Below are 8,711 nucleotides of genomic sequence, written 5' to 3' on the forward strand. Positions count from 1 at the left end.
GGAAGGAACACAGCCTTCCAGCAACCTGACTTCAGTCCGGCAAATTGCATCCAACTTCTGACCTACAAAAATATAACTTAATACATTTTTATGGGCCGGTAAAGCCACCGCCTGCAGTGCCGGCATCCCATATGGGTGCCGGTTTGAGTCCCGGCTGCTCCACTTCTGATCCAGCTCTTTGCCATGGCCTGGGAAAGCAATAGAACACGGCCCAAGTCCTTGGGCCCCTGCACCCATGTGGGAGACCCAGAAGAAGCTCTTGGCTTCTGCCTTTGGATTGGTGCAGCTCCAGCTGTTGCGGCCATCTGGGGAGTGAACCAGTGGATGGAAGACCTCTCTCTCTCTTTCTCTCTCTCTCTCTCTGCCTTTCATTCTCTCTCTGTGCAACTCTGACTTTCAAATAAATAAATTTATTATTTATTATTATTTAAAATTTATAATTTAAGCCACTCGATGTGTGGTAATTTCTTATGGCAGCAATAGAAAACTAACATAATTGTTAAAAATAGAAATTAGTAAAATCTTCTAGAAAAGCAACATAAAATGTGTAATCAGAGCTGTAAGAATTAAGTTATTCACATAGAAGTTGCAAGCCAATAGTGGTTTGCAGAGGGTGGGGAATGGAGGGATGGGAAAGGTTGACAAATGATCATTTAGTTACAGTTAGAAGAAGTGAGTTCTGCACTATTGGTAATGATAATGTTCTGCGTATTTCAAGAAGCTGGAAGAAAGGATGTTGAATATTCACACCACAAAAAATGGTGTTTGAGGAGATAGATTTTCTTACACTGATTTGAACATTATATAATGCCTACTTGTATCAAAATATCATATGGTACCCCATAGAAATGTATAATTATAATATGTTGATTAGAAAATGAAAATAAGGATGCTTATATACTCTGACCAAATAATTCTGTTTCTGGAAATCTGTACTCAGGAAATAATCATAAATATGGAAAACCTCTTGTTAAAAAATAGTTACCCTGAATTATGTATAGTTGCAAAAAGCTGGAGGAAAAATATGAATTCAAACCAGGATAATGTTCAACTGACTGATACATTTGAAGAGAAATTTGTGAAACAAAATATAAATTTATGAATGTTGAATAATAATATGGAAAAATGTTTATGCTACAGTGTTAATTATCTATTTGTTAAAGTACATACAACTGTGGCGCACTAGGTTAATCCTCCACCTGCAGCACCGGCATCCCATATGGGCGCCAGGTTCTAGTCCCGGTTGCTCCTCTTCCAGTCCAGCTCTCTGCTGTGGCCCAGGAGTGCAGTGGAGGATGGCCCAAGTCCTTGGCCCCTGCACCTGGATGGGAGACCAAGAGAAGCACCTGGCTCCTGGCTTCGGATCAGCACAGCTCCGACCGTTGCGGCCATTTGGAAAGTGAACCAATGGAAGGAAGACCTTTCTCTCTGTCTCTTTCTCTCACTGTCTATAACTCTACCTGTCAAATAAATAAATAAAAATCTTTAAACTAAAAAAAAGTACATACAAAAATGCCTATGAGAAAAATATACAAAGACATTAGTAGCAGCTGCCTTCAGGAAGAGAGGACTTTGAATATACTTTCTATTTCTCTACCTTTCAAAGTTTTCCTTTTTGTTTAAGATTTATTTATTTATTTAAAAGTCAAGAGAGAGAAGGAGAGACAGAGAGAGAGAGAGGTCTTCCATCCATGGTTCACTCCCCAATTGGCCACAACGGCCATAGCTGCGCTGATCCAAAGCCAGGAGCCAGGAGCTTCTTCTGGTCTCCCTTGTGGGTGCAGGGATCCAAGGACTTGAGCCATCTTCCGCTCTTCCCCAGGCCACAGCAAACAGCTGGATTGGAAGTGGAGCAGCCAGGACTAGAACTGGCGCACATAGGGGATGCTGGCACTGCAGGCAGAGGCTTTACCCGCTATTTCACAGAGCTGGCCCACTCCAAGTTTTTCGTAATGAGCCTGGATGCCTGTTATCTTCTGGGATGGCATGGAGGGGCACAAGTGTGATGACATCAGCATCTCTCAAATAGCCCGGCAAGTGGACTTCCACTCAGCCCTGTGTAATTTGGACTATGGGAGATGAACTAGGCAGCTCCTTCTATAGTGTAAACTTAGGAAAAACCAGGAGGGCTTCTGGGTGGTTCACGAAACTAAGATAGGTAGGTAAGGCATCTTAGCTTAGCAAGTCCTAAGGAAACGGATCAACTTCTTTGATTCAGTTAAAACAGAGATCATTTGTATTTTCTTCTCCACTTTATTACCTTCAGCGAGCACAGTGCATGGCACAGAGTGGTGCTTTACAAATGTTTGTTAGTGGTTAGAGTACTATGCTTTTTGCAGATGCCAACAGTAGAGTGGCCCAAGGGTTTAGCTTTCCTTGGATGTCAATATTTAAGGAGTACAGGAAGATCAAGACTTCTTCATGTGTACACTTTGAACCAATACAAAAATTTACTTTATGGATTTGAAACAATAGAATATGGGATAAAAAGATAGACAAACTACCTCACTACACATTACAGAAGTACTTCTTGGGCGCAGGCATTGTGGCATAGTAGGTTAAGCCTGCAGTGCCAGCATCCCATATGGGCACCACTTCAAGTCCTGGCTGCTCCATTTATGATCCAGCTCCCTGCTAATGCACCTAGGAAAGCAGTGGAGGATGGCCCAAATCCTTAACTTCCTGCAGCATCTGGGATGAAGTTCCTGGCCCCTGACTTTGGTCTAGCCCAGTCCCAGCAGTTGCAGCCATTTGGGAAGTGAACCAGTGGATGGGAGATCTCTCTCTCTCTCTCTCTCTCTCTGCACTCTGCCTTTCAAATAAATTAAAAAAAAAAAACTTTAAAAAATAAAGATTCCTGGGGCAGGCACTGTGGCACACTAGGTTAATCCTCCACCTGCGGTGCCGGCATCCCATATGGGCGCCAGGTTCTAGTCCCGGTTGCTCCTCTTCCAGTCCAGCTCTCTGCTGTGGCCTGGGAAGGCAGTGGAGGATGGCCCAAGTGCTTGGGCCCCTGCACCCCCATGGGAGACCAGAAGGAAGCACCTGGCTCCTGGCTTTGGGTCGGTGCAGCGTCAGCCATTGCAGCCATTTGGGGAGTGAACCAATGGAAGGAAGACCTTTCTCTCTGTCTCTCTCTCTCACTGTCTGTAATTCTACCTGACAATTAAATAAATAAAAATCTTTAAAAAAATAAAAAATAAAGATTCCAGTTCTGAGCATTATGAGAGCTCTCAGGTTGATTCTGTGACCCTTTGACCTTCTCCCACTTTGTTGTGCATGTGTGTGTATGTGTGTGTGTGCACACACACTCTTCTACAACATACTCCACACTTATTCATATTTGCCCCAGCCAGAGAATCAGCTGCTTCTCCAAGGAACCTGAAAGAATGGTATTCAGAAAGCAAGATTAGGGCACTGGGTGTGCTTGCAGTTACTGTATCTATCATACTTGTATAAGATTCATATATCTACTTTTTTTATACTTATAGAGAAACTTTGATCTTTGTCTAAATTTTTAGACTCTCACAGAGCAACTCTATTCTTTTTTAAATGAACTAATGGATTAATTTTATTTATTTAAGAGAGGGAGCACCCATCTCCTGGTTCATTCCTCAAATGCCAACAATGGCATGGGCTGGGCCAGGACAAAGCTGGGAGTCAAGAACCCAGTAGAAGTCTCCAATGAGAGTGGAGGGACACAGACACTGGAGCCATCACCTGCTGCAGAAGTAGAATCAGAAGTGAATCCTGCCTGGACATGAACCCAAGCACACAGAACATGAGTATTACCAGGTCTCTTAACCACTACACCAAACACTTGTTCAACCTCACTGTTTGCAGTTTCTATTCAGAAGGTATTTTCTTTTTCTTTTGAAGAGTTAGAGAGAGAGAGAGAGAGAGAGATCTTCTATTCTCTGGGTCACTCCCCAAATGGCTGCAATGGCGGAGCTGGGCCAGGCCAAAGTCAGGAGCTAGGAGCTTCTTCTGGGTCTCCCACATGGGTGCAGGGGTCCAAGGACTTGGGCTGTCTTCTGCTGCTTTCCCAACAGCATTAGCAGGGAGCTGTATCAGAAGAGGAACAGCCTGAACTAGAACCAGTGCAAATATGGGATGCTGGTGCCAGGTGGTTTTACCCACTATGCCATAGCACTGGACCCAAGAAGGTATTTTCTTAATACCTCTGTTTTGCAGTGACTATAAACATTCCTAATTTTTTTCCAAATGTCAGCACCGTCATGCTGCCACTTTATATTTTTCTACAAAGTAATTTTGTTTGTGTTTTGAATTTTTTTCTTAAAAAGTGATATTCTTTAGTTATAATTCATCTCTAACATCTCTCTGAGTCAAACTGCCCTTACGCATTCATGTGGCTTCTGGACAGGCTCTTCTTTTCTTCTGAACAATTAAAAGTCAGCAAAAAGAAAAGGTTTTATTTGTCCTGTTTGCTTTAATGAAAATTTCCTTTGAGTCCCCTAACACATACCTCCTTCTATCCACCCCCCCCACACACACACATACACAAACAAGGAAAAATGCTTTTAAAAATCCTCCCACTCTCTTCTAGCCTGCAGTGGTCCTGCTGAGAAGTCTGCTGTCTAATGGGTTTTCCTTTATATGTAACTTGACAGCTTTCATTCACTGTCTTTAGGATGCTTTCCTTGTCCTTAACCTTTGACAATTTCACTGTAATATACCTCCAACAAGGTCTTTCGTGGTTGAGTCTGGTGGGGGCCCTTTGAGCTTCCTGTATCCATACATCCACATCTCTTTAAAGACTTGGAAAGTTTTCAACTAGTATTTTATTCAATAGAACCTCAATTCCTTGTTCTTCCTCTTCTCCCATGGATATCCCTGTAATACATTCAGTTAATATGTAACAGGTTTTCTTCATTCTTTTCACTTTATCCGACAAGATTATTTCAGAAGTCTTCTTGGGGCTGGCACTGTGGCACAGGGAACTAAGCTACTGCCTATGATGCTGATACTCCACACTGGAGCACCAGTTTGAGTCTGGCCAATCCACTTTACATCCAGTTCCCTGCTAAGGTGCCTGAGAAAGCATCAGATGATAGTTCAAGTACTTGGGTTCCTGCCGCCCATGTGGGAGACCAGATGGAGTTCCAGGTTCCTGGCTTCAGCCTGGCTCAGCCCTGGCTGTTACAGCTATCTGGGGAGTGAACTAGTGGATGGAAGATCTCTTTGTCTGACTCTTCCTCTCTCTCTCTCTCTCTCTCTCTCTCTCTCACCCTGTTTTTCAAATAAATGAAACAAATCTTTGAATAAAGTCATCTCCTCAAGACGAGAAATTCTTTTTTTCTGTTTATTCTATTCTGTTACTTTAAGTTTGCAGTTACATTTTTCATTTCATTGATTTTCACATTATTTCCTTGATTTGGAAATTTGCATTTTGTTTCATTGATTTGTAAATTTTCAGTTCCAAACTTTCCAATTGATTATTTTTAATAATGTCTATCACTGTTTAATTTTTCATTTACATCATGTTTTATTTTTCTAATTTCTATGGATTGTCTGCTTTCTTGCATCTGTGTTTTCTTAGGATGATTATTTTGAATTCTTTTTTAAGTATTACTGGCTTTCCTTCAAATCAGGATCTATTTCTGGAGAACAGTTATGTTCTTTGGGAGGTGTCCTGCTTCCTGTCCCCTTCATGTTTTATGTTTCCCTTCATTGTGTCCATGCATCTGGTGTAACAGTTCCTTCTTCTTTAATAGAGTAGTTTTCATTGGAAAAGGCTTCTCTGTTCAGTAGTTGTTTTGGCTCTAGTTATAGGTGACCCCCAATATGGAAACTTCAATTATAACCAATGTCAGCATTGTCTATGAATGTCATGGTGTCTAGACTTCAGCAATTCATGGAAGTAGTAGAATGCCTTTGAACTGGATGTGAGTTTTTAGCTTTTTTTTTTTTTTTTTTTTTTTTTTTTTTTGACAGGCAGAGTGGACAGTGAGAGAGAAAGAGAAAGGTCTTCCTTTGCCGTTGGTTCACCCTCCAATGGCCGCCGCAGCTGGAGCGCTGTGGCCAGCACACAGCGCTGATCCGATGGCAGGAGCCAGGTACTTATCCTGGTCTCCCATGTGGGTGCAGGGCCCAAGTACTTGGGCCATCCTCCACTGCACTCCCTGGCCACAGCAGAGAGCTGGCCTGGAAGAGGGGCAACCGGGACAGAATCCGGCGCCCCGACCAGGACTAGAACCCGGTGTGCCGGCGCCACAAGGGGGAGGAATAGCCTACTGAGTAGGCCACGGCGCCGGCTCAGATGTGAGTTTTCAAAGGTGTGTGTCTTCAGGCCCCTGAGAGTAGGCATTAATCACACTAACACTTTTGATAGCAGTTGTCAAATTCCTGGTGCTGTGGTGCTTTGAAACCCACAGGAAACTGTCCCCCTGTCCCATCGGGCAAGCCTGAGTAAGGCTAGAGCTTGTGGCACCAAGAGCTGTGGCCCCTGGAATTGTGATGTGGATAGGACCTGTCCTGGACCTTGCTGTGTGGGCGTGATTGATGATGGGATATATGGCACCAAAAGCACTGGGAGATGTTAAGCGGACCCTGCACATGTTCCATGGGGTGCACATAGGTTATGCTGCTTGGCATTGTGCAATGGCAGGTGTGGGCCTGTAGAGTGAAATGGAGGTAGGACCTTTCGTAGGTCCTGCAGTATGGGTTCCAGTGACTCTGAGGAATAGAGTACTAATAGACACAGTCCTGGGACAGCAGGGCAGGAAGGGTATCTTGTCCAGGTCCCACAGGAAAAGCATAAGTTATGCTGGGGATTCTGTACAGGCAACCAAGGACCAGTGGCAGTGTAAAAAAGACAAAGCCTTCTTCAGGTTCCACGGGGCAAGTTCAGGTGTTCCCAGGACTTACAGAGTCCACAGTCACATTCCCAGAGCTCCAAGATGGAGTAGAGACCACACACAGGTCTCACGTTTTATGCGCAGTTTTATGCTAGGGATTGTGCATTGGCAGACGGGGTCTGGACCAGTAGAATACACATAGCTCCTCCCCAGGTGCTTCTTTGGAATATAGCTTCCAATAGTCCCAGGCTCAGAGCTGCAGGACCTTCTCTCTGTCTCTCCCTCTCGCTGTCTGTAACTCTACCTCTCAAATAAATAAATCAAATCTTTTAAAAAAAATAGATAAAGTTCAGATTATCAGAGGCAGAGAAAAGTGAAAGCTTATTGATTCTCCCTATATAAGCACTTAGGCTTTAAAAAAAAAAAAAAATAGGGGCCAGCATTGTAGCACAGGGTGTTAAGCCACTGCTCACGACACAAGCATGTGATAGAGCACCCGTCCGATTCCCAGCCACTCTGTTTCCAATCCTGCTCCCTATTAATGGCCTGAGACGACAGAGGATAATGATCCAAGTGCTTGGGCCCCTGCCACCCACATGGGAGACCAGGATGGAATTCTGGCTTAGGCCTGGCCCTGCAATGAAAACTGTGCCCATTTGGAGAGTGAACCAGTGAATGGAAGATCTCTCTCTCCCTCCCTCCCCCCACCACCCCCACCCAGGTCTAACAAACCCATGAAAAAATGCTCAGGATCACTTGCCATCAGGGAAATGCAAATCAAAACTACAGTGAGGTTTCAGCTCAACCCTGTTAGAATGGCTTGCATACAGAAATCAACAAACAACAAGAGCTGGAGAGGATGTGGGAAAAAGGTACCTTAATCCACTGTCGGTGGGAATGTAAACTGGTAAAGCCACTATGGAAGACAGAATGGAGATACCTCAAAAAGCTGAATATAGACCTACCATATGACCCAGCTATCCCACTCCTGGGAATTTACCCAAAGGAAATGAAATCAGCATATGAAAGAGTTATCTGTACCCCCATGTTTATTGGAGCTCAATTTAGAATAGCTAAGATATAGAATCAACCCAGATATCTGTTAACTAAATAAAGAAATTATGGGATATGTATATCAGTGGTAAAATAAAATGAAGCCCTGTTATTTGGAAAAAAAAAAAAAAAAAAAAGGATGCAACTGGAAAACAATGAAATAAGCCAGTCCCAAAAAGACAAATACCATATGTTCTCCCTGATCTGTGAGAATTAATAGAGCACCTGAAAGGTAATCTATAGAAGTGAAATTGACACTTTGAAATGCGATGATTTTGAACAACCCTGTCTAGACAGTTGAGGAACAGTTTTTTTATACTATTTATTAAGCTCTTTACTTGGTATAGGGTTAATCTTATACATATAAATTTAATTGAAAATAGTAAAAAAAAATAAGAATGGGGATAGGAGAGGGAGGAGGAAAAAGGGTGGGAGTGCAGGCGGGAGGGAGGGTAGGGTGGGAAGAATCTCTGTGTTCCTAACTTCGTGTATATGAAATGCATGAAGGTTGTATACCTGAAATAAAAGGTTTCTAGGTAAAAATAAATAAATAAATAAATATAGTTTTATTGAGATATCATTGACAGGATTCCATGAACTTTTAGAAGTGCCCTCATAGCTGGGGGGATTTTGAATGTTTCCAACACAAAGACATGATAAATGTTTCAAGTAAGGGATATGCAATTACCCTGACTTCATCATTAAACATCGTCTGAGGGAACTCCAAAAGACTCGTGGAAAAATTGAACTGGAAGATAAGTTGGGGTGGCCATTGCGGTGAAGGAGTTAAGAAGTTGTTTGTTGGGGCTGGCGTTGTGGTGCAGTAGATTGAGCCACCAC

The sequence above is a fragment of the Oryctolagus cuniculus genome, chromosome 7 (genome assembly GCF_964237555.1).
Source record: "Oryctolagus cuniculus chromosome 7, mOryCun1.1, whole genome shotgun sequence".
Classification (NCBI taxonomy): Eukaryota; Metazoa; Chordata; class Mammalia; order Lagomorpha; family Leporidae; genus Oryctolagus; species Oryctolagus cuniculus.